At 44.9% G+C, this 27,229-nt stretch overlaps 1 long non-coding RNA gene across 2 annotated transcripts; it reads left to right on the top strand.

The window, feature by feature from the left end:
• Positions 1-525: 525 nt before the first annotated feature.
• LOC132540249 (uncharacterized) lies at positions 526-26,707 on the top strand. 2 transcript variants are annotated; one of them, XR_009551454.1, is made up of 7 exons: positions 526-854; positions 995-1,127; positions 22,204-22,272; positions 22,744-22,802; positions 25,426-25,707; positions 26,051-26,154; positions 26,553-26,707. It is a non-coding gene; the product is annotated as an uncharacterized LOC132540249 (long non-coding RNA). The 2 variants fall into 2 exon arrangements; XR_009551455.1 differs by lacking the exon at positions 22,204-22,272.
• Positions 26,708-27,229: the final 522 nt, after the last annotated feature.

Raw genomic sequence — 27,229 nt, 5'->3', positions numbered from 1 at the left:
TTCCTAAAATTTGACTGTTTGCTTCTGGTAAATTTAACCCTGAAGCCAACTACTAGCAGATTTGATTATAAAGTATTTAATTTTATTTGCAGGAGCACCAAGTATATTCTTTCTTCAGTTTTCTTGCCCCAAGAGTTTCTAGCCCTCCAACCCTATTAAAACAGAAAGCAGTACTTTCCTGCCAACATCCTCCCGAGCTTTCCTACATGTGAGAACACCCCTCCTCTGAATGCTTAATTGAATGTCCCTGCCCTCTGCTGCTGCCTCTGCTATTCCAGAGACTTGCAGCACAAACACAGAGTCGCTCCCATTTTCATACATTCAGATTTCATCATTTATGTTCTAGCTAATTATCCTAATTGCTATGGTCATCACTGAATCAGGACTGTTAGACTGTAGTTCCATTCACGTCAAAAGCACCGTTTTGTTACAGTATCTTGGATGAGGCATTTGGATCCCCCCCCCCCCCGGGCGTTCCTGTGGGTGCATTTCGCCAGCTGTATACTTTATGATTGGCTGAGCTTTTGATGTGCAGATACTACAAGTTGGTCACAAACTTGTGTACAATGGGCCTGTTCTGGTTCATGTGAAAATCAACATCCTTTTTTGTGTTCCTGGGTGACAGGATGCTACAATACTATTAGCATTTGCAAAGAATGTGCTCTGTCCATGGGTGTAACCACAGATCGTGTGCTGCTCAGTTTGTGTTTCTCTATTATGCAAGAGACACAAAGAAGCTGAAGGCTGGCAAAGGCCTGTCAAATCTTGTAATGTAGCGCTCGACCCCCAAACTCCACTTAGCCTCCAGCATCTCTTGTTCCTGGTCCCACCCCTTCCTCTGAATGGGCTCTGAGGTAGGTAAATGAATTCAGAGGCCTGGTAGGTGGGGGGGGGGGATTCCTTTCTGACCTCATTCCTGTACCATTTGTTTGCAGGCTTGTAGGGGGAGAGAAGGACATTTTGGAATCCTTTGTGGCAAATAATTTTCTTGCAGGTTGGGGAGTTAATGGTAACTTTGTCTGAAGCCAACAGAGCAGAAAGTCTTCTTGGATGAGGCGTGGCATACCCAACCTCCTCAGAACTATGGGATGAGAATGTGGAAACGGGAAAATTTCCAGAGCAGATGGGTATGCAGCTCGGCTTCATGCTGAACACCTGGTAATGGGAAGCTTACATCTTCCCATGTGTGTAAAATAGAGTAGCTCTTCCTTATACAACAAGTTTTTTGTTTGTTTGTTTGGAGTGTGTGTGTGTGTGTGTGTGTGTAGGTGTAGTATTCTGAAATTTTAGTAAAGTCATCTACCATCTGGCTATTAACACATAGGGACTTCTGGAAGGGAATATATATAAATTCATGTTTTTCCCCTTGGATTTACTTTGTTTACCTAGAAGGTGAATTTAGGTTTTAGGGCAGAAGTAGTTCTGGCTCTTATTCTACAAGAAAAAGATCATGAGTTCCAGAGAGAAGTAGTCTGCTCAGTTAGTGGTAGAAGCTCCTGACTCTGGGCAAGTTCTATTTCTGTTCTGTAAAATTTTATATCAGGAACAACAAATGCAATGCTTGCTAAATCAGGCACTTTCTAAAGGTTGGGGATCTGTATTTTCATGCAAACCCCCCCCCTTTTTTTAACCAGGTTATCACTGGGTTCAGTGCCTGCACAATGAATCCACTGCTCCTGGCAGCCTTTTTTTTTTTTTTTTCATTTTATTGGATAGGACAGAGTGAAGGGGGAAATAGAGAGGAAGAGAGAAAGATAGATACCTGCAGACTTGCTGCTTTGTTGCTTATGAAGCATCCCCCCTGCAAGTGGAGAGCAGGGTCTTGAACCAGGATCATTGTGCAAGTTCTTGTGCTCAGTACTATGTATGCTTAACCAGGTGCGCCACCACCTGGCTCCTGAAACACTTCTACATTTAAACAGCGAGTCAGACAGAAGCATCTATAATCAGCAGGTGGTCGAATCGCTGGGTCAGCACTGAAAACCTCTGATTTGAACGGCCGTTTTGTGCTCCCTCTGATCTCGCTGTAATTGGATGGCAACACTAAGCTCTTTTTTGCATGATTTCTGGTGATTTTTGAGAATAGATTGAATAGCTTAATTTCAATGAATAGAACCTTATCTTCATTTATAATGAGGTTGAACTGAAGGGGGAATTCTCATTATATGACCACTGTGTCCCAGGCACTTGAACTGTACCACCTTCCTTATTCTTAAAGCTTACTGAGGCAGACACCATCTCCATTTTAGCAAAGGTCAACCCTGGCTCAGTAAGGTTTCCAAACGTTCCAACATGGGCTAGTTGGCATCCTTTATGGAAGCCCACATAGGTGTAACTACAGAGCCTAGAAAGAGAACCAACAGGCAACATGCTCACAACCCCTTCATACACTCCGCTGTCCTCTGAGATGACAGACAGAAAGAAGTCTGTATGCTTATAAATAACAGCTGGGGGGGGGCGGTGGTGGTAGAGCACTGGGTTAAGCACACACAGTACAAAGCACAAGGGTCCCAGTTTGAGCCCCCGGCTCCCCACCTGCAGGGACAGGGGTCACTTCACAAGTGGTGAAACAGGTCTGCAGGTGTCTCTCTGTTGCTTCCCCTCTCCCCCTACCCCTCTCAATTTCTCTCTGTCCTATCCAATAAAATGAAAAGTGGCCACCAGGAACCGTGGATTCATAATGCCTACAACAAGCTCCTTAACATCGTTTGCACCCCTCTCACTATCTCTTCACACTCTGAAGGTCCCGTGTCATTTCCATGAGCTTTTATTGGTATCAATCTCCTGTGAACCAACATTCTTGCCAGAATAAAATATATCAAATATTTGATTGAAATCTGTCTCCAGGGACTGGGGGATATAGTTCAGTGATGAACACAAGGCTCATGTGCTGCAGGTCCTGGATTTGGCTCCCAGCACTGCGTAGAAAACAAGAGAAACAAAAACAAATATAACATCATTAAAAGTAATAATAATAACAGGGGCCGGGTGGTAGAACAGCGGGATAAGGTCACATGACGCAAAGTGCAAGGACTAGACTAAGGATCCTGGTTCAAGCCCCCTGCTCCACACCTACAGGGGGGGTCACTTACAAGCAGTGAAGCAGGTCTGTAGGTGTCTGTCTCTCTCTCCCCCTCTGTCTTCCCATCCTTTCTATTTCTCTCTGTCCTATCCAACAACAATGACGGCAATAACAACCATAATAAGAACAACAACAATAAACAAGGGCAACAAAAGAGAAAAATAGCTTCTAGGAGCAGTGGATTCATAGTGGCAGGCACCAAGCCATAGTGATAACCCAGGAGGCAAAATAATAATAATAATGGAAAGGAGGAAGTTAAGACAAGGAAGAAGAGATGTAGTAGGAAAAAAAAAAAACATGAGGGAGTTGGGTGGTAGCGCAGCTGGTTAAGCGCACGTGGCACAAAGCGCAAGGACCAGAGTAAGGATCCTGGTTCGAGCCCCGGCTCCCCACCTGCAGGGGAGTCGCTTCACAAGCGGTGAAGCAGGTCTGCAGGTGTCTATCGTTCTCTCCCCCCTCTGTCTTCCCCTCCTCTCTTCATTTCTCTCTGTCCTGTCCAACAACAACAACAACCATAAAACAATAAGGGCAACAAAAGAGAATACATTTTTTTTTAAAAAATCTAAAAAAAATGTTTGAAAAAAAACATGATAGTTTGGTGGAGGGTGACATGTGCTGCTATCTATCTTGGACAACAGTCCTGTAAATCACCATTTCCTCAGTAAAGTGATCTGAAGTTGAAAAAGGAAAAGTTTAAGTAGTGCTCATCTCTCTCATAGATATAGATACTTTCCATGACAAAATTGGAAATCACACAGCTTTTTATCATCTAGGGCCGTTCTGTAAAAAAAAAAAAAAAACTCCAATCCCTATTCTCTCCACCTTTCATCCATACCTTTTAAAAACTTAATTATATTTATTTATTAATTAGCCAGAAATTGAGAGGGGAGAGGGATGATAGAGAGACAGACACCTGCAACAATGCTTCACCACTTGCAAAGCTTTCCCCCTGCAGGAGGGGACTAGGGCTCGACCTGGGTCCTTGTGCGCTCAACCAGGTGCACCACCACCTGACCTCTCTCATCCATATTTTGAGACATTTCAAATTCCTCAGCACCTTATTGCTTTGCTTTGGTAACCGTGAAATATGGGGAGCCCAATCCGGCACCACCTCCCTTAGGAAACTTCTGTGAGTCCTTCACCCTCCATCGTCTCTGCCTGAGTTAACTGCTTTTTTGCAGACCTCCCAGCATATCCTGTCCGCATACTGGATCGAGTCCTGGAATTGCAGGTTTATCTGGTGTTTCCTCACACAACCAAATAATCTCTGAGGGCAAGAACTGGCCTTTTCACATGCCTAACTCAGAGCACCTGGCACATACATATTGAACAATTGTTTGAATAGACCACGTCCATAAAACACACAGCATATAATCATCCCATTACACACAAATTCATGTTTTCTGCTATTTATGTGTTTGCTAAGATTGATACGTGTATGTGTACATTTAAACTATTTTTTAGTTGATAGGACAGAGAGAAATTGAAAGGGGGAGGAAATAAAGAGGGAGACAGAGGACACCTGCAACACTGCTTCACAGATTGTGAAGCTCTCCCCCTGCAAGTGGACACTGGAGCTTTGAACCTAGGTCCTTGCTGGTGGTAATGCATTCACTTAACCATGTATGCCACCACCTAGCCCCCTTATGTGACCCTTTTTTTTTTCATATGCTATCAGCCTTGAACAATTACTTTTCAGTTAAAAGAAAATTATAATTGAGATTTGTTGTAACTTAGAAAGTCTTTCCTCTTAATTTTCTACTCAGAAAAATTGGGAGGGGTCTCATTGTATATTAAAGATATTTCTAATGTGAATTTTTTTATTTGTAATGAAATAGCCTTTTATAAATAAAATTTCCCTTAGGTGACAGCCTTCAGAGCTATCCCATTTAGTCTTTAGAATACATCAATATTAAGAAAATCAATGAGATGGCATGAATTCAGCCATTGCTTTATCTAACCTTAATCAAACAGTGTGCTTCTAACACTGAGTTTCTAAAATGTTTATCACTGCAACCAGAATATTATTTCTCCTTTAGGTATCAGAACTGTACTCAAGATATGAAATATTTTCAGGAGGAAATGATATTCTCTCTCTCTCTGTTTAATCTGGAAAACATCTCCATGAATACTTTTTAAATCCTTATTAAACTTGGGTGGAGCCAGTGATTTCACCGTGCACAGACCAACTCTTTCATTTAGAAAGAGAAACAGACCACATGGTACTGGAGCCTCCCCTGGTACTATGGCATTCCCATGTGGTGCTGTATTGTAACACAACCAGTGGCTCTGCTTAGCGTTGAACAAGTGAGAGTAAAATGAGTGAGAGAAAGAGTCTAGCTAAGAGGGATGGCGGAAGCCAAAGTTCTATCAGCTAGCTACCCACAAAACCAACCATAAAGAGGCCAAGAGGTAACACCGATGGGAGAACTTAGTGAAGGAGATGATCCCAGGAGGCCAGAGTGACTCCACGTTCTTGCTTTTATAGTCCTCTGTACCCACAGTCCCTTGTGAGTTTGCGCAAATCATAGTGTGCTTGGTTGCCAGGCTGGCATCAGCCATGTGCTGTGTCCAGATTCCTGTCGACCAGTATACTGCGTCACAACAGTGCTGGGGTTTGAACCTGCATCACAAGCATAGCAAATCATGCACCCTACCTGGTGAGCTATCTCTGAGCCCCACGTAATTACCTTTTGAGATGCCAAGTCTTTTCTGCATTAGCTGTTTAAAAAATGTGGTTTCTGGTCCTCAAGATCCTTTCACTGAACACAACGTTAGTATGACTATTGCAATAGTACGAGTACTCAATTGGTCCTTCTCACTGTGTTGTCATTTACTAGTACACAGCAGCAGCAATGGATGACATTGCTGAGCAGGACTGAATGCAAAGGCACCAAGATGTACCGATGGACTTGTGCCACCTTCACTGCCAAGAGCCTTTTCACTTTTGTGTCTTCAGAAAAAAATAGGCTTACTAAAGGAGTTACTTGAAACCTGAAAAACCATTCATTTATTGTCCTGACTTGTACTGCTATTTTTTAAATTGTTTTTTTCTAAATATTTATTTTCCCTTTTGTTGCCCTTGTTGTTTTTTGTTGTTGTTGTAGTTATTGTTGTTGTTATTGATGTCGTCGTTGTTAGGACAGAGAGAAATGGAGAGAGGAGGGGAAGACAGAGGGGGAGAGAAAGATAGATACCTGCAGACCTGCTTCACTGCCTGTGAAGCGACTCCCCTGTAGGTGGGGACCCGGGGGCTCAAACTGTTTTTAAATTGTTTTATCAGTGTGGGGTTTTGTTAAATCACAGTCCTTAAGTAAAAAAATATATATATATATTAGTGATTTAATGATGACTGACAAGATTGTAAGATAACAAGTATAATTCCACAAAGTTCCCAACATTAGAGTTTTATGTCCCATCCCCTCCACTGGAAGCTTCCCAATTCTTTATCCCTCTGGGAGTGTGGATGTATGAACCAAAATTCTTTATGAGGAGCAGAAGGTGGAAGGTCTGACTTCTGTAATTGCTTCTCCACTGGACATAGGTTTTGACAGGTTGATCCATACCCCAGCCTGATTCTGTCTTTCCCTAGTGGGGTAGGGCTCTAGAGAGATGTGGTTCTGGGACACATTGGTGAGGTTGTCTGTTCAGGGAGGTCAGGATGGCATCATGAGTAAAAATATTTTTAATCATATGTGTGACAGTGAGAAGCTGACATAAAACACCAAAGTATGATGATCATCTGGAGGAAAACTACTTGTATGATTATTTAACTTAGAACCTAAACTACCATTTTCCCCCTAAAAAACATCATTTTGCTTAGATGAATAACTGATACTGGCAAGACTGACATTTTCTTAAAAGTAAACAGAGAAGGGGGCTGGGCAGCCTGATTAATCGTACAGAGTACAAAGCACGAGAATCCGGGCTCAAGTCCCACTCCCACCCCCACCCCCGATGCAGGAGGGAGGCTTCACAAGCGGTGAGGCGGGTCTGCAGGTGTCTATCTTTCTCTCTTCCTATCTCCCCATCCTCTCTCAATTTCTTTCTGTCCTATCCAATAAAACAAACAAACAAAAAAATGATTGCCAGGAGCAATGGATTCATAGAGCCAACACTGAGTCCCAGCGATAACCCTGAAGGCAAAAAAAAAAATGTAAACAGAGAGAGCCTAGCACTTTAAGAAAACATTGTCAGTAGTGAAATGTGTACATTTAAGCAAAAATGACAACATATGTGACAGATTCTCAATGTTACTTATTTACTTAGAATAGAATCACAAAGAAATTGAGAAAGAGGAGACACCTGCAGCACTGCCTCACTACTCACACAGCATCTCTCCTGCAGGTGGGGACTGGAGGTTTGAACCCAGGTCCTTGCACATGATAACATGCATTCAACGTGGTGTGCCACCATCCAGCCCCTCTTTAGATTTGTTTGTTTGTTTGTTGTTTTTAAGATGTATTAACTGGTTTATTGTGAAAGAGAGCAAAAGATAACTAGACCACTGTTCAACACTGGCATATGCTGGTGTCTGGGATTAAACCTGGGGCCTCTGGGACCTTGGGAATGCAAGTTCTCTATTCTGGCAGGATGAGCCGTTTCCCCACCGTATCCTGAATTTCCTCATCTGAGTTTCTGTGGATATTTCCAAAAGCCACCCCAAAGCCTTGCAGAGAGAAACGCAGACATGCAGTCAGCAGGTTTGCTCTGCTCTGTGGACCCAGACCACCTCCTCTCTAAGCATCAGGTCAGGAGCCTGTAACTTCTTTGTTTATCTCCTGTAATTCCTGTATAAACTGGATTAGCAGCGGAAAGCAGTGACACAATGCCTTTTGGAAATCTGCTTCTCTATCCAGTGAACACTGAGAGTGTAGATGCCTCCAGACCCAGGGACTGGGGAGAAGCGGGAATGCCAAACTGCGGTGCTGGGGCGGGTTAGAGTGGGCCTGAGAGCCCCCCAGCCCCCCCCCTCCCAAGCAGCAGCCTCTAATGAAAGGGCCCTTCTTTCCAAGGGATTATAAGAATATTCATGACCCTCAAAATCAGCAGGTGAGGCTCAGCCCTCCCTACTCATCCTTTGGGCAAATAGTCCAGAAAGCCGAGGTTGCCAGGATGAGAAAGGAACAGTGGGAGCAGGGAGCTTTTCCTGCTTCCCTGGGTCCCCAGCTCTCTTTCTTTGCAGTGGAGGGCAGGGTGGGGGCCACTTGTCCCCGAGGTGAAGCGGGGACTGTGTCTTTCATTTCTAAAGAGCAGGCAGCCGGGCCGAGGCAGAAGTCCCGTGACATGACTTGGGACATAAAATGGTATCTTAGCATCGAAGACCCCCTTTGACAACAAGAAGAAAAGGCCTTTTCTTCCCGGTCCGGATTAACCAAGGAGGGAATTCTCCGGAACATGTGTGCATTGTTTCACGGGGGGTGGCCTGGTCGGCCTGGGGTTTGCCTCCCAAAGTCAGTCCACGGAAGCTTGTCTCCATGTAATTAAAAGGGAAGGCAAACAGCAGGGAGTCTTGTTCCGCTGCTGCCCACCAAAGTGGGGTTCCCGGGAACGGTGTGGCCCAGGAAATTGGCTAAATTAATGGTTATTGGAGGCCTCCCTGAATGTGCAGGCCCTGGAGGCAAAGAGAGGGCAGGGCAGGGCAGGGCAGGGCAGGGCAGGGCAGGGAGACTCAGCAGAGCAAGCTCTGATAAAAATGAGAAAGAGAGAAATAGTTTCAGAATACAGAGAGGCCTGGGCGCCTGGCCACCTGACCAGGCATGTGGCTGCCCTTGGGGACAGGCCACCTGCAGGGAGAGGTCAGCCCCTCCTGCCCCCATGGAAGGCAGGGCCACAAGGCTGAGTTTCCAGGCCCTCGTTTGTCCAGCTGACTGACGCAGGCTGGCCCCCTGCTCTCTCCAGCTGACAGCAAGGCTGGTTGCTAGGAGGTCACAGGTCATGGCCGTGCCTGGGGCCTGGAGCTTGGAGCTCACAAAGAGGACAGGGGTTACCCGGGGTTCTGGAAAGAAGTCTCTTGTGTTTGTCACTGGTAAAGTGTCTCTCTCAGAAATTATGGGGCTGCTATTTACAACCTCGTGCTGGAGGCTAACACATTTGGCATTTATAGGATTGAGTCCAGCTAGGCAGGGGTGTTATACAGACTCCTATCATGAGATGAGAAATTGTGCCCCTGTGTCAACTACTATACTAGAATCCACTAGCCCCCCACCCCCAGGAAAGCGAAAGAAGAAGAAAGAAAGAGGAAAACTTTTTCCTTTCAAAAATAAAAACTTCAGGGGGAAAAAAAAAAGTTCCTAGGAAGATTTCAAGGGAAAAAACAAATTCTTTGGGAGTCATACAGTAGCTCAGCGGGTTAAGCGTACATGGCGCGAAGCGCAAGGACTGGCGTAAGGATCCTGGTTTGAGCCCCGGCTCCCCACCTTCAGGGGAGTCTCTTATAAGCGGTGAAGCAGGTCTGCAGGTGTCTATCTTTCTCTCCCCTCTCTGTCTTCCCCTCCTCTCTCCATTTCTCTCCTATCCAACAACAACAACATCAACAATAACTACAACAATAAAACAAGGGCAACAAAAGGGAAATAAATAAAATCCTTCCTGGAATTTTCAAAAAAACAAACCTTGAGTCTTATTTTCCTTAGCTTTTCTCTCTCCAAATCCTGCAGTTTGGATGTAAGAGGCATTTAGGCAATTTCAGTCAGCATTCTAGAAAAATCTGACTCCTCTCTGTAGTCTGACTCTCAGGGTGGGTAGGGAAGATAATAAATATAGTAGTCCTGAAATCAAGCAGAGCTGGCATTCCAAGAACCCACCGATTCTGCCTCAGGGCACACACTTCCCGAAAGTCACTCCATCTGGGCTGATGGGCGGCCTGGGAAATCTGCCTGGCCCCATAAGAGGCGAATCTATGTCAACATTGCAAAACAGATGCAGCTTCTGCTCCGTCAATATTGGGCCAAAGACTTGAGCACAGCAATGCTATTGACAATTACGAGATGGCAGCATTGTTGTCTTTGTCACCATGAAGTGCAGCTTGGTGGAGCCTGGCCTAACACCCTACGTACACAGAGAGGACAGTGTACTCAAGGGGCCCTTGTGTTTGCTCTGCCAACACACACGGGTGCTGGCCCTCCAAGCTGCCCCCTCTCTACCCACTCTGAGGCACAGTTGAAGAGGGGTGTTGCCTAACACCGCCGTTAAGTCACATGCTTCCTTTCCACTTTCCTTTGGTGTATTTTTTTTTTAATGAACTCTTAAACTTTTAAATGGTTATGTATTTATAACCTGATCATTGTTCAGCTATGACTTATGGTGAAGCCAGAGACTGAACTCAGAACCTCCCAATCTAGGGGATAAAAGTCTGATGTAGACCACTGAGCTATCTCCCCACCTCCCCATCGCTTCAATGGTTCCATTTTTAAATTTTTTATTTATTTTTATTTTTTTTAAGATTGTATTTATTTATTGATGAGAAAGGAGGAGAGAGAGAGAAAGAACCAGACATCACTCTGGTACATGTGCTGCCGGGGCTTGAACTCAGGACCTCACGCTTGAGATTGAGAGTCAAGCGCTTTATCTACTGCGCCACCTCCCAGACCACCAATGGTTCCATTTTTTCAATGGGTGCACCCTGTCTCAGCACCCAGCTCAGGAACCTAAATGTATTCAGCTTCCCATAGTCCACCTGTACACCTTCCCAGGCATCACAGCCTGCAAAGGGTGACCACTCTTTGGACTTTAGATTAGTTTTGTTCTATTCTATTCTATTCTATTCTATTCTATTCTATTCTATTCTATTCTATTCTATTCTATTCTATTCTATTCTATTCTATTCTATTCTATTCTATTCTATTTCATTCCATTCTATTCTACTCTACTCTATTCCATTCTATTCTATTCTGTTTATTATATTATATTAGTTTTGTTATATATCATTTTTCTTGAATATTTGCCTTGGCTTTGGAAGCCAATGTAATATTTATCCAGCAAGGTGTGGAGAGAACCGCCTAGCACAGGCTGACCTCAGTCCTGCCCTCGGGTGGACAAACTGCTTCTGTGCCCAGTCTTGGGTTGACTCTGGCTTCACGTCTCTCAAGGCTCTTCCAGAGCCAGCTTGTGGTCCCTGGCTCCACTACACTGGCTGGAGGAGGAGGGGTGGGTTGGCTGAGCTTGGGAGCACAGGGACTAAGCCTCAACTACTGCACAACCTCAGGATTATGTTCCAGCAAGGGGATGGTCCTGGCTATTACAGCCTCCTCATCCCCACACCACTACCCAGAAACAGCAGAAGACATTTGTGCCCAGGATTCACTCCATGCCATCGGAATACCTCTGGCTTGGTCCTCTCCTAAATCTGATCCTGTCCCTTGCCTGAAAATGGTCCCAGGCAGACAGAGAGACCAGCTGGGAAGTTTCAGGAGAATGCCTTTTGGTGTGTGCTGTTCAGCTCCTTTTTGCATTCCTAAAGCACTTTCACTCTGTGTGTGCCTAGAAGGAGAGATTATAAAATCTAGCAAAAGCAGGCCACATTTGGGGGTTCAATTTTCTGGATCACAGAGTGAAGAAGAAACTGAGTCCCTCTAGAGGGGATTTTCACCATTTATAGGCTATAGGCACCTAGGCACGTTACTTAGGCTCTCCAAAACTCAGCATCCTCCCTCCTCTGTAAAATGAGGATGGTACCAATCCTACCTTCCTTAAAAGATTGCTATGAACACAGAATAAATTAATAAACATACAGTTCTAATACAATGCCTGAGAATAGCAGGTGCTTACTAAATAGTAACTAGTATTAATTTTTTTCCCCAAAAACACTTGGCATTTGGTAAATGCTTGGTGAACTTTCACCCATTCTCATTCTTTCCTCTGTTTTTGGTCATGAAACATCTTGGTACTCTAGGCAAAGAAGAGCCATTACCTATTCCAGGCTGGAAATGTCAGCTTTTAAATGAAGCCTCTAGGGGAGGGAGATTGTTATTATCTAGTTTTGTTTTTGTCTAGTTTGTTATTGTCTAGTATGCATGGTGGACACTGGCACAGCTAATGGCACAGCTAGTGAGGGCTGCAGGCAGCTTTCCCTTGGGGTTGAGGCTTGGCCCAAGAAGAGATAGGCACAGTGATACCCAAATACCCCCATTATCCTAGGCCAATGCAACTAGCCCCACCCACAAAGAATGGCAGTACTGCAATGTGCGAACCTCAGCCCTCCCTCCAGGGTGGAGCCAGCACTTTGGAGAAGGGAAACCTTTATTGCATAAGGCTCCTTTGACCACAAAGGCCCTGCTGAGGTCTTCATAGCCCTGGCACAAAACCAGGACTACAACTTCCATGAAAGAACAAGGTCTGCTCTGTGTGGCTACAGCAATTGAAACTTTAGCAGTGGTGACAGAGATGACAACTCCACCACTTGCTGATTCTCACAGCAGTTAACCTTTCACTTCCTCTGATTTTCTTGACAAAAGGTTGAGACATGGGGGGAGGGTGGAGTTGGCAGGTGTGGTTGGGATGGAGTTGTGGATATAGTGAACAGGTTTTAGATACTTTAAATAAAGAAAGAGAACATGTTTAGCTTCTTGAGAAAGGTTTGCTTGCTAGCCTAGTGACAAGTAGTCACACTAATTTTATTAGACCTAAGGTAAGATCTAATGGTTTATGAGCTGAGTTTTGAAGGCCAGAGCTCTTCAACAGGGTGTCTGCAAACATTATCTATAGTCTCAGATTGGGGTATTATGACAAGAAAGTAGTTTCCTTGTTCCTCACCCCCTTGGTTTACCAAATCAAAATTATTATTTCTACATTAGGCAGTGAGGGTTCAGAATGTATCTGAGCTTTGGATTCAGAAGATATTCCAAAGTGCAGATGTACAAGATATACAATACAACACAACCCCACTCTCAAGGAAGTCAACGGATATGTAGCCCAGTCTCTGATATTCAGGCTGGTTTCATCAACATCTGGTTTTCTGTACTGCAGGTGGTTCGGTTATATTATTTTTCTTAGAAATTTCTCTTTCCTTAAGACGTGGAAGTGCAAGTTATAGTTTGTCTTCCTAGCAATCATTTCTACCTTTTCTTTCTGTCTATGCTTATGGTAGAAGGCAGGGTATATACTACTACTACTACTCTACTGTTTCTCCATTGTACTGATGAAGAAACTAAACCATCAGTCAAAATAAGCACCCATATCAAAAGTTAAAGTGACACATCCAAAGAATGATTGGCGCTGTTAAAATGTAAATTCAAGGTCTGAGAGCTCACATCCCATGCCCCTCTACCACAACACAACTTTAAGATCAAATGAATTCTTTTTCATCGTGGGAGATGCACTCCATTACTTCATGTTCGTTGAACAAATTGATAGAAGCAACTGCCCATCTGCATGGCCTGTTCTGAGGGAGGCAGAGTGGCCGCCACGAGAACTCTGCCTGCCTAGATACTCAGCCTCAAGTTTAGCACCTACAATTCTATTCAATACGATGGATGCCTACCGAGCATCAGGTCAGATCTACAAAGTCACCCTGGTAGGTGCTGAGGTATAAAGTGTAGGTGCATATGACAAGGGCTGTGGTGGCACAGAGGCTGACCTCAGAGGGGTCAGGGATGAAATTCAGAAATGCTCTGTGGAGGCAGTGAGAGTTGAGAGTTGGGGGGAGGAACAGAACCACTAACTCATAGGATGGGCAAAGGAGTCAAATCAGACAGCATGCTCTAGGATGGGGCCAGGTTGGATGGAAATGGAGTAGAGAGATGGAGAGTTCCCCCTTCAGAAAAACCCTAGCTCTCCTTCTACTGATGGAATCTTCATTCTTTCTTCATTCATTCATTTTTTTTTTTTCCTGCCAGGATTATTGCTGGGGCTTAGTCCAACACTCCTGGAAGCCATTTTTTTCTTTTTTCTTTTTTTTTTCCTTTCTTTTCAATTTAATAAGACACAGAAGTTGAGAGGAGAGGAGGGGGCAGAGAGGGAAACAGACTCGGAACCTCACCGCTTCAGAGCCCTGCCCCAACTAGGGAAAGACAGAAACAGGCTGGGGTATGGATTAACCTGCCAATGCCCATGTCCAGAAGAGAAGCAATTACTGAAGTCAGACTTCTGACCTTCTGCATCCCTAAAACAATTTTCAGCTATACTCCTAGTGGGGAAGAAATGATAGGGGGAAGATGACCAGAGAGGGCTGTGAACTCCAACTCTATCAGGAACCGGAGAGAGAGGAGGAAAGAGGGACAGACATTTGGATATAATAATAGGTATATATGTGTCTTGGAAAGGAAGAGAAGATGGGACCTATATAAAAAAAAAACCCAAATATATATAAATGTAGAGATAGTTGTAGAAATAGTAGTTAACCCATGTCTGGAACGTTGGAAGAACTGCTGTAGTGGAGGGATTGGGGATCCAGAACTTTGATGGTGGGAACTTCTTCTTGCAGCGTTTGCCCTTCTATCGTAGCCAGTCAACAGCATCAGGTTGAGCCTGATGTAAAGTTTCGAGACCTTCTTTGAATCTGGAGAGGTGGCAGTCGTTGACTATGTGGGTCATAGTCTGTCTGTAGCCGCAGGGGCAGTTCGGGTCGTCTCTGGCTCCCCAGCGATGGAACATAGCGGTGCACCGGCCATGGCCTGTTCCATAGCGATTGAGGAGGGCCCAATCATAACGTGCTAGGTCAAAGCCGGGTGGACGCTTGCAGGGGTCTGCGATGAGGTGTTTGTTCTTTACCTCAGCTGACTGCCAACTCTGTTTCCAAGAGACTGGAACAGAGAAGTTCAGTGTAGGCGTAGGGGACCAGATTGGGTGACGAGATGTCAAAGCGTTGGACAGGGTGGGTGAAGATATCCGCGTATATTGGCAGGTCCGGTAGAGCGTAGACGTGGGAAATGAACTTAGATGATGCCGCATCCCGACGAATATCTGGCGGGGCGATGTTGCTAAGAACTGGCAGACATGGAACCGGGGTGGAACGGATGGTTCCAGAAATGATCCTCATGGAGGAATATAATTTGGAATCGACCAAGTGTACATGGGGGCTACGGAACCATACTGGGGCACAGTATTCTGCAGTGGAATAGCATAATGCCAGAGATGATGATCGTAGTGTGGAAGTGCTCGCGCCCCATGAGGAGCTGGCCAGTCTTGCAATGATGTTATTCCTTGCTGCAGTTTTTATGAGATGTTCGTGAAATGACAGAGTGCGATCGAGAGTAACGCCAAGATAGACTGGCTGGGCTTCATGCCGGATTCTCGTATCGCCAAGCTGCACATTAAGCTCACGCGAGGCCGAGGCATGGTGTAGATGGAAAACAGATGATACCGTTTTTGCAGTGCTAGGGATTAGTCACCATTTTTTACAGTAATCAGATATCAGAGACATGTCTTTCGTGAGTGTTTCGTTTACCATACGGCCTCTTCAACCTTCTACGACTCCATTACTGTTGGAACTATTCAGCTCGTCAATGTATATAAGCCCCCCAGTGCCTCATGGGATAATGAGGTCCTGCCTAGCCCGAATCACCCAGCCGTTTACGTTGGAGACTTTAATAGTCATCACCAAGACTGGGGATATTCCTCCACTCGTGCTGACGGCTCTATCTTAGCCGACTGGGCTTCAGCGAATGACCTCTCTCTATTATACGATCCCAAATAGCCAGGCTCTTTTCACAGTGCTAGATGGAATAAAGACTCGTCACCCGACCTGCGCTGGATTAGCACAGTCAACGGCCAAGCCTTTCCCGCTACGAGACAAATTCTCAAGATCTTCCCGCACAGTCATCACCGCCCAGCTATCATCCACATTGGTCTCCAGCTCCCACTGATTCTGTGCTCGAAGAAACTAAGATGGAACTTTCAGAAAGCAAACTGGCGTCTGTTCAGTGATCTTACCAACAAATCTATTCCTGCAATTCCAATTAACTCTATCCCCTCTGAAGATTCCTACAGGCGCTTCTGCCAAGCCATCTTCAAAGCAGCTTCCCAAGCCATTCCTCGTGGGAGACGTGCTAACTATACGCCTTGTCTTGATGCTGAATGCGAGCAACTACTAAAGCAGTATGATGAGTCGGGCGACCCAGATGTGGCTGACCATCTCATTGCCTCCCTGGATGCAGCACGCCAAGCCCACTGGCAACAACTCATGGAAAGTCTGAACTTCACCCACTCAAGTAGGAAGGCTTGGAAGCTTCTTCACAGACTGGGTGCCGGTAGCCAACCCCCTCCTGTCTCCCATCCTCCCATATCTCCAAACTCAGTGGCCAGTCACCTAACTCAAGTTGGACGTGCTAAGATCGACCCAGTCTGGAAAAGAGAAATTTCCCATGAGTGGTCATCCCACTTCCGGTTATCTTGTCCATCTCCAAAAATCTCTCCCTTTACACTGTCTGAACTGGAAGACGCTTTGAAGACGGTTAAACCGGGAACAGCTGCTGGCTATGATAACATCACCCCAGAACTCATTCTTAACCTGGGTCCCGCGGCAAACAAGTGGCTCGCTTCATTCCTGTCCCACATCTTGGAATCTGAATCTATGCCCAAAGTTTGGCGTCGTGCGAAGATAATAGCAGTTTTGAAACCAAAGAAAGACCCAACACTGGCCGCCAGCTATAGACCAATTTCTCTCCTTTCCGTGTGTTACAAACTCCTTGAGAGGCTGCTTCTGTCACGTATTTCTCCTCTTACAGAGAAATTCCTATCACCCGCCCAAGCTGGTTTCCGCCCAGGAAGATCTACCTGCGAACAAGCCCTGGCCCTCTCAACTTACATTGAAAATGGATTCCAGAAGAATTTAAAGACGGGTGCTGTCTTTGTTGATCTCACAGCAGCCTATGACACGGTCTGGCACCGTGGTCTCCTAGTCAAGATCTCAAGATGCCTGCCTCCATGGGTGGCCAACACTATATCGTTTCTTCTCCAAAACAGAAGATTCCGGGTGCATCTGGGTGACAAGTCTAGCAGATGGCGACTTGTCTCAAGTGGCCTCCCCCAGGGCTCTGTTCTGGCTCCTACGCTATTTAATATTTACATCAATGACCTCCCAGAAACTTCTTCAAGGAAGTTCATCTACGCCCATGACATCTGCTGTGCAACTCAGGCATCCAAGTTCGACATCCTCGAGGAAACACTCACGAAAGACATGTCTCTGATATCTGATTATGGTGGGAACGAAGCAGAGTTGTACCTCTATTATCTTGTAATTTTGCAAATCAATATAAATCACTAATTTAAAAAAGAATTAAAAAGGGGGGGGGAGACAGAAAGAGAGACTCCTTCAACACTGATTCACTGCTGGTGAAACTCCCCCCCCCTTAGGAATGGACCGAACTTGAACCAAGGTCCTTATGCAGTGTGACCTTTGTGCTCAACCAGATACACTACTGCCTGGCCCTCCTCGTTTTTTTTTCCTGAGGTTGAGGTCTATTGATAGCATCCCTTCAGATTGATTGATTATTTTTTTGGTGCTCTGAGGTGTCATGTAATCTTACTGTTACAGGTTGACTTTGTCAGTTGCTAGATGATAGACAGACATATAGACAGACAGATAGAGGCAGAAAGAAAAGGAGAGACATCTTAAAGCCAAAGCTTCACCCTGTGTGAGCATTCAAACCAGGCACGGTGCTTGGTAAGGTTGGGGTCCTCCCAGCTGAGCTATCTCTCTGGCCCTCAGTTTCTTAATTAAAATCGACATCTTTTATTAAGTTGCATGCTCTTCACTCTGTTAGCAGACACATGAAAACTTCTGGAAATGTTTACAAGAATTTATTAAATGATTTTGAATATGTACCACCCTTGCTTGGATCCTAAATTAAAAAAAATAATTTAAAAAACTCTCTCCTCAAATCATGTCCTTGCTCCCTTTGCAGCCCCCTGACAGGCAAGTTCAGCAGTGCCCAGCTCCTCCTACACACTTGACAGATGGGCAGCTCTTGCTGGCTGGAGTTGGGGCTGCTTCGTGCCTGGCTTGGGGCTCCCTGTCGCTGGGAACACAACTCACAAATGGAAGAGGAGTCAGCTTGGCCGAAAGAAGCGGTCCGGGAGAGACTGGGAGAGATGAACCAGATATGTTGAGAGGAAAGAGACTCGGCAAACGAGCAAGGTCCTCCGGGGGCGCAGGGGCTCCCACAAAGCGCTGGAAGCAGCTATTGAGATTTGATTGTGCAAACCCACGTGGCTGATGGGAAGGACGTGGGAGGGGTGCGCAGGGGACTGCGTCCTCCTTTATTCCCTTTCATTTCTCTCTTTTACTTTTCCCCCCTGACTGAAGGAATGAAAAGAAACGATGCGTCTGTCTGTCGCAGCCTGGAGACTTTCTTAGGGTTCTCTGTGTGATGTTATTTGAAAAAGGACAAAACCTCAAACAAAACACGGTTGTGTGAACACAAAAGTCCAACTCCACGGTTGAAATCTCCCTTTCCATTCCCAGGGACGGGTTTCCCAAATGAACCCCAGCTCCTCTGTGCAGACAATGGGGTCCCCAGGGAGCTGCACGTGATCAGACCAGTGAAGGGGGTGGGAGGCAGCCAGGTCAGTGGGCGGGGCCTCTCTCAGGCTCTCCCGAGGGAGGGGGGAGGTCTCCTGGTGTGGCTGTGACTTCTCCTGCTCCCCTCAATCAATGGCACGGGGGGGGGGGGGGGGGGGGGACTTACTGTCTCCTGGGTTCAAATATGATCCAAATCCCCAAGAGATCAATGCACAGTCATGTCCCTGCGAGTGGCCCGAGGTGCCTTTTTTGTCTGTTGGCTAGTCTGCATCATCTAGGCCCCTTGAGCCTGCGTTAAGAACAGAGAGATGCTATCTGTTGCAGTGTGTGTGTGTGTGTGTGTGTGTGTACACACTTACACACATCTCAATTATCTTTCAAAGTTTATAAAGAGGGGTCAGGTAGTGGTTCATCTGGGAGAGTGTACATGTCACCATGTGGAGGACCCAGGTTCAAACCCTCCAGCCCCCAACTTGCTTCACAAGTGGTAGAGCAATACTGCAGATGAGTTGCCTTGCGTGCCCCCGCCCCTCCACTCCCCTCCCCTCTCCTTTCTCTCTCTCATTTTCTATCTCTCTGTCTCTTACCCTCCATAGAGAAAGAAAGAAATAGGGACCAGATGGCGGTGCACCTGGTTGAGCACACATGTTACGAAGTGTAAGGACCCAGGTTGGACCCCCTACCCACAACCCCACCGGCAGGGGGAAAGCTTTGTGAGTGGTGAAGCAGTGTTGCAGGTGTCTCTGTCTCCCTCTTTATCACTCCCTTTCCTCTCAATTTCTGGCTGTCTGTATCCAATAAATAAATAAATATAATAAAAACCATATCTTTTTAAAAAGGAAGGAAAGAGAAATAATCAAATGGCTGCTAGAGATAATGCAGTCATGTAGCTAACCAGCCCCAGAAACAACCCTGGTGAGAAAACAAACAGTCTGTAAAGACTTCTTCCTCTTTTTTATTTTTTTATTTTTTATCAGAGCTCTGCTCAGCTCTGGTTTATGATGGTGCAGGGGACTGAACCTGGGACTTTGGAACCTCAGGCACAAGAGTCTCTTTGAATAAAATTTTGCTATTTACCCTCACCCTATAAAGATTTCTTAAAAAACATCTTACTCAGCTGTGGAATCTGGCAAACAGGTAGAAACTTTGTGACTCCCCTGAAGGTGGGGAGCCAGGGGCTAGAACCAGGATTCTTATTCTGTTGCACTACTGCCCCCCTTTTACCTCCCTCTCCTCTCTCAATTTCTCTCTGTCCTATCCCATAAAATGGAAAAAAAGTGGCTGCCAGGAACAGTGGATTCATAGTGCCAACACTGAGCCCCAGAGATAACCCTGGAGGCAAAAAAAGGAAACTCTGAGCTAAATGATTATGTTAATCTTGGAAACTGAGTGTAGTTGGACTTGGGTGCTGTGGGGGTCCCGATTCAGATGGTCACAGAACAAGGGGCCTGGTGACTTTGTAAAGCTCCATGACATTCACTATTTTATCCTGTTGTGTGTTGATACTGAGGAAGTCTCAGTGAACAGAGATCTCCCTCTTGGGTAAATTCTCATTTGTCCACAGGAGTGACAGCGTGATAGTGGGTCACAGAGTTCTTAGAAAGCATGAGGATTACAGGGGAGCAGAGTGGAAGAGCCTGGAATGTTCCTTCAACTTCCTGGCCTACAGATGCAAAAACCAAGCTCCCTGAGGAGCCCCCTGCTTAGAGAAGAAGGCTCTTGTCCTCCTCCACCTCAGCTCAAAAGACATTTATCTTCAGAACACTTTACTCCCTCCTGCCTGAGGTGTTAAATTAGGAAGTTTAATTTGTTGGGCAAATAACTTTCCTACTCAAGTTTGCTCAGGCCCGTGGTCACACGAGAAAGACTCCAGAGAAGACACGGGTCCCATTTGAGGTCCTCATCAGCTACAATGTAAGAGGTGACCTTAGTAGTGTCTCCTTACAGTCCATGTGGCACTGTAACCCAGGATGGGGACTGTAGAGTCATAACTAGCAGGGAAGGGAGACCCAAAACAGCCTCAGATTGAGCTTTTAGATGCCGAGGACCCCAGGTTCTGAGACAGAGCTTATGCATGAGGGCTCTGGGACTAAGTCATTTGCCCCCGTGTGTGATTTTATAAATGTCACTTTTCATGAGGATGCTGTGGGGTGGTGGTCCTTGACTTTGCACCCTTGATATAGCTGCCACCATGCCCTTTTTCAAAGTATGGCTTAGGGCTCCAAGCCAGGCAGTGGTGCATCTGGTTAAGTACTCACAATACAGTCAGTGCACAAGGACCCATGTTGAAGCACCTGGTTCCCACCTGCAGGGGGAAAGCTTCATGAATGTTGAAGCAGGGCTGCAGGTGTCTCTCTGTCTCTCCCTCACTATCTTCCCCAACCCTCTCAATTTCTTTCGGTGTCTATCCAATAATAAATTAAAATATTAAATAAACAGGCCAACAAAGGATGACTTAGGGCTTTAATGCTCCTTGTGGCTTCTGGAGAGCTCTGTAATTAAGGACAGGTGGGGCAATCCTTCTCAGTCTATGTGGTGGTGCCTCATAAGCAGGCTGCTGTCAAGACTTGAGCAGACAGGTAAGTTCATAGTATCAAGAAGACCTTTGCTTTCGCAGTCACACCTTTGGCCTCAACTTCAATAACACTGAGATTTTTCAGAATGCAGCCCTCAGGTTTCTAATGGTTTTCTGTTCTCTAAAAATAAAACTTCTCTCCTTTTTTTTTTTAAAAAAAAAAGAATGTTTTTTATTTATTTTTATTTTATTTGCATTTTAGTGGATAGGAACAAAGAGAAATTGAGAGAGGAGGGAGAGACAGAGAGAGGAAGGACCAGAGAGGTACCTGAAGCTCTACTTCACCACTAGTGAAGCTTTCCCCCAGCAGGTGGGGACCAGGGGCTTGAACCTGGGTCCTTGCACACTATAACTGTAGTGTGTGTGCTTAACCAGGTACATCCTTGCTGGCCCAAGACTTCTCTTAACCAGTGGAATTGAGGAATGATAGCAGAACATGCTCAGAAAGGGGTGGGGAAGAGATTGATAGACAGACAGACAGATAATAGAAGGAAAGATAGATGATAGATAGATAGATAGATAGATGATAGATAGATAGATAGATGATAGATAGATGATTGATAGATAGATAGATAGATAGAGAGAGAGAGAGAGAGAGAAATGAAGATGCCGTGAAGGGGCTAGCAGGAGCAGAAAGGACATTCAGTGAGAAGTTGGGAGACTTAACTGTAATTCCACCTCTTTTGAGCTAGGGGTTCCTGCCAAAGCTCTCTTACCTCTTTAGGCTTCATTTGTAAAACACCAAGTAGGCCAACTACGTGGTTTACCATCAGACAGAATAAAATGTTGAATGTGATAGAGCTTTGCAAAGTCACAAGGCCCAGGTCAGCAGACTTCTGTTGGCCTAAAGAAGCTTCTCTAGCAAAAGTGATGCTATCAGACAAGATGAAGAGGATACATCATATTCCCCTAAACCTGCCCTGGAGTTGGAGAGGAAATAGGATTCCCCCATTGCTGGGTGTAGAGCAGGGGCTGTGGGCAAGGTTTGGCATGGTTCAAGGATAACAGGAGATGCTCAGTGAGACTCAAGAGTCCTGAAATGCTTTGGCATTGCCTTTATTTGCATACATCACATTATCTTTTCAGGAAAGAAGCTTGACCACCTTTTAGGGAATCTCACAGAATAGATTTGAGGATTCCTATCAATTCTGGACGGTGAGCTTCATTTAAAAAATTACCTAAATCACTTCTTGAGCCAGTGAGTTTTTATTTTTCTTGTTGTTGTTGGGCTTTGGGACTGACCCTATCTGAGATGGGATTTGCAGGTAGCTGGGTGATTTAATCAGTACGGATCTTAACTCATAAATCCTATTCTCTTATCAACCAGTCTGCCCTGTTGCCAGTCATGGCTGTGGGAAGGTGATACTTCTGGTTCCTCTTAGAAGTCAAACACCCAGAAAGAGGGGCATGACATCTGCTCTCTATCTCTGAGCTTTCTCAGTGCTTGTCAATGTAAACTATTTTCTAATGCATTTTCTACTTGATCTTTTTTTTTATTAAACTCTATCACATCTTTTTTTAAACTTTATTTTTTAGTTTTATTTGATAGAGAAAAATTTAGAGGGGAAAGGGATAGGGAGACACCTGCAGCACTATTTCAATGCTTGTGAATCTTTCCCCCTGCAGGTGGGGACTGGGAACCTGAACTTTGTTCCTTATGCACCGTGATGTGTACAGTTAACCAGGTATGCTACCACCTGGCCCCCGACCATCTGATATTAACAAGCTTTCATTCTAGTATGTGCAGGCTTCCTATGTATACTTTCTAAAAATACTGCTTAGAGAAGGAAGGATCACACATTAATCAGAGTTGTTCAACAATGGCAGAGAAGCCTTGAAAGGGAATGAACTTTCATAACTGGAAAGAGTCAGATGAGCACTAACCACACATTACTGACAGTGAGAGTTCCTGTGTTGGGTGACCATGGTTTGAGGAACATTATTAGCAGCTGGGTAAATAGCACAGCTGGAAGAGCCCCAGACGTGCATGTCTGAGATTCCAGGTCTGATTGCCAGTGTTGCATATACTGTAAGGGTGCTCTGATCTCTCTCTCTCGCTCTCTCTCTCTCTCAAGTGAAACTCCTTGTATCTCATATTAAGTAAAAAAATAATAATAAAGCTTCATTTCATTTTAATTATAGAATACCAAGTGCTTAGTCACATGTTGAGATAATTTAGTTATGTTAAATGGATTTTTCTTCCATTTTACTTTAAAAAAAATCTGGGACATGATGGCAGAGGAGGACCTACTGGGGGCTAGACTGCTATGTGGAAAACTGAGAAATATTACATGTACAAACTACTACCATTAGTCCCCCCAGTAAAGAAAAAAAATCTTTGAAAGAAAGAAAAAAATTGGTAACTGATACTTCCTGAACAATTATCATATCCTGAGCACCATTCTAACTCACTTACATGGATTCTCTCTCTCTCTCTCTCTCTCTCTCTAAGATTTTATTTATTTATGAGAAAGATAGGAGGAGAGAGAAAGAACCAGACATCACTCTGGTACATGTTCTGCTGGGGATCAAACTTGGGACCTCATGCTTGAGAGTCCAAAGCTTTACCACTGTGCCACCTCCTGGACCACTACATGGATTCTCTTATGTATCACAGCTCTACTGGCGTAGTTACCAATACTATTAGCACAAATTAAAAAAAAAATGGAGGCACCCAGAAGTCAAGAGCATACTCATGGAAACAGAGCTGGGTAGTGCAGTCTGGACTCAGACCTAGAGAAGAGGCCTCCAGAGAGCAGGCTTTCCATCTAGTGCCATACTAGATGGAAGATCCCACCCTACTGAGAACAGGCTCATCTGTGGCTAGAGTACCTTCTGCAGCTGCAGAGGCATCAGTTCCTACTGATGGAGTTAATGCAAAAAGGCTCTGAAACCCACTTTAAAGAAAACATACAGTGGACTGGTGTGGGGGCCATTTCTCTTCTGCGCATTGGCCAGTGACCAAGGAGAGGGGGAGACTGGCCACCCTGGGGGTCCTGGGAACCCTGCTGATGAGGGAGAGTACATGGAAAGGAATCACAGGACCTCCTCTGGGAGAAGCTTCAGAGAGACAACTCATTTATTCGGGGGTACAGGCAGGTAGATATACCCAAGGGTTAGGAAAAGGTTAAGGCAATCATTAAGCCACACACACAATACAGGGTTAAGTCTTGACCTATCAGGTGTTTGTTCATTACTGGGAAGTTAGCATATAAGGTTTGGTCATGAGCTCATGCATAGGTAGGTTCCTCTCTAAAGGTGAATCACGAGCACCTCAGGGAGGGGAGAAGGGAGCAGTTAAGCAAAACCAGGATATTTGTAGTGGGTTTCAGTTGGCCATATTTGTTAACTTATGGCCTTTGTTCAAAAGGAAAGAGGAAGTATGTGCAAGAAAGTTCCTGGTCTGGAAAACACCATCACCAGCCATGGGTCAAGTGGGGAGCTGCTTATCACCCCTCCTGTGAGGAGGGGACTTGGGGTCGACCTTCTTAGACTCTCATGGAGATAATGGTCTGGACTTCCCAGAAAATGGGAAATCCCCACAGACTGGGAGTGCACAAGTGACTAGAGTGATAGACTTAGAAGCATGAAGTCCTGAGTTCCACCTCTGTCATACGAAAAACAAACAAACAAAAACCACCTCTGATTCTCTCTATATACAGATGTCATAAATAAATAAATAAGTAAATGCATCAGTCTTTAAAAAAAAGAGTAGAGTATAAATTAATAGGAATGTGTATTAACACCATTCCTACCACCAAAGGTCTGTGTCCCTACATCCACCCTCCTCTAGTGAAGCTGAAAACCTACCCTCTCCCATCTTTCCAGAGTTTTTTTACTTTAGTGCAATACTCTAAACTCAGCCAAATTCTGCTTTGTAATGGGTACAACCTACAACGTTCCTATCAGTAACCACAGAATGCAAGCTCAGACCTAGACAGATGCAGAGGTTACACAGGCTCCTGCAATGAATATGGGCCCCAGATCAAATCGATGGGGTTTGCAGTTAATGGTATTTATATAGTTTTCCCAGATTTGGGAGCCACACTCTTCCCTGATCCAGCTTTCTAGTTCTATTTCCAACCCTAACACCATCTCCCCAGATAATACCTTTGGCCCACCTGCATGTTAGCTGTCAGGCTCAGGCAAAAATTAGTAAAGTCATGGGCCCCATGGAATATACTTAAAATAGACCTACTAACTTTTTCCAGAATGGAAGCCCCAAATCTCATCTGCTCTATTCTTACTTTTAGGTTCCTGATTATTAAACAATTTGTTCTTTTTTTATATATCTTAATGCTTTTTCAGACACCAAGTCGAAGATGCTACCATGATGCCAACCTGACTCCCCCAGGCAGATGACCTCAACAATGTACCCTGGAACCTCATCTTTCCAGAGCCCTGCCCCACTAGGGAAAGATAAAAAAAAGGCTGGGCGTATGGATCAGCCTGCCAATGCCCTGGTTCAGCGGAGAAACAACTACAGAAGTCAAACCTTCCACTTTTTGTATCCCATAATGATCCTGGGTCCATACTCCCAGAAAGATAAAGAATAGGAAAGCTTCCACTGGAGGGGATGGGATGAAAAAGGTAATAAAGTACCCTGAATTCTATACTTAATAAAAGACAAAGTCAGAAAGGAAACCCTGATCTCTCTGGCTCCAAAATATTATTTATTATTATTATTAGTGAATTAATGGTTTACAAGATCATAAGATTCAAGGCAATCCCTCAACATTGCCCCCACCATCACAGCTCTGTGCCCTCCCCACCCCCCAGCTCTCTCCTCTACCGCCCAAGATTAACTGCCATAATTTTCACAAAGTCTTAGTGACAGTTTGAGTCCTTTTTTTCCCTTTCTTTTAACAAGTTCATGTGTTTCAGTTCTTCATATTGTACCTATGAGTGATATCATCTGGCATTTGTCTTTCAGGGAAATGCAGGTCATTTGTTAATAGATATAAATCATGGCAACAAGAGGCCTTGAACACAAACACCAAATTAAAGAACCTCCTGCCATTATACAAGATAAGAAGGGTGAGAAAACAAAACAAAACAAAAACTAGTTCAGATTAAAAAGTACTAGAGAGAATATGACATTATTTAAAAAGGTACAGGGGTCCAGGAAGTGGCATACCTGGTTAAGTGTACACATTATCATGTGCAGGGACCTGGGCTCAAGCTCCCACTCCCCATCTGCAGGAGGGATGCTTCACAGCCGTGAAATATGTCTGCAGATGTCTATCTTTCTCTTTCCTTCTGTCTCCCCCAATAAAATTGAAAGAAAAGTAAGGGGGGAAAATGGCCACTGACAGTAGTGAATTCATAGTGTTGGCACTGTGCCTTAGTGATAACCCTGGTGGCAATAACAAAATATTTTTAAATACATAGAGGGTTGTACGTATTTAAATGTGTTATGATTTCTATGCAACCAGGGGCCAGGCAGTGGAGCTGCTGATGAAGCACACAAAGTACTAAGCGCAAGGACCTGCCCAAGGATCTTGGTTCGAGCCCCCCACCCACCCACAGGGGGCGCCTCTTCACAAGTGGTGAAGCAGGTCTCCCCCCTCCCCTTTCAATTTCTCTCTGTCCTATTCAATAAAAATGAAAAATGGTGGGAGTCGGGCTGTAGTGCAGCGGGCTAAGCGCAGGTGGCACAAAGCACAAGGACCGGCATAAGGATCCCGGTTCGAACCCTGGCTCCCCACCTGCAGGGGAGTCGCTTCACAGGTGGTGAAGCAGGTCTGCAGGTGTCTATCTTTCTCTCCTCCTCTCTGTCTTCCCCTCCCTCTCTCCATTTCTCTCTGTCCTATCCAACAATGACAACAACAATAATAACTACAACAATAAAAAAAACAAGGGCAACAAAAGGGAATAAATAAATATTAAAAAAAAAAAGAAAGAAAAATGGCCTCCAGTAGCAGTAGATTCGTAATGCAGACACCGAGCCCCAGTGATAACTCTGGAAACAAACAAACAAACAAACAAAAAAACCCTGTTCTTGTCCAGAATAGTCTTACCTTCTAAGTGCGTTGCCTCCAGTGAATGTTATGTTAATGTAAACTTCCAGGAGTGTTCATAAAATTGTTTCTAGTCCGGGGCCAGCCAGTAG

Source organism: Erinaceus europaeus, chromosome 9 (genome assembly GCF_950295315.1).
Source record: "Erinaceus europaeus chromosome 9, mEriEur2.1, whole genome shotgun sequence".
NCBI lineage: Eukaryota > Metazoa > Chordata > Mammalia > Eulipotyphla > Erinaceidae > Erinaceus > Erinaceus europaeus.
Note: the sequence above shows the minus strand (reverse complement) of the source record. Positions and strands in the feature narration are given on the sequence as shown.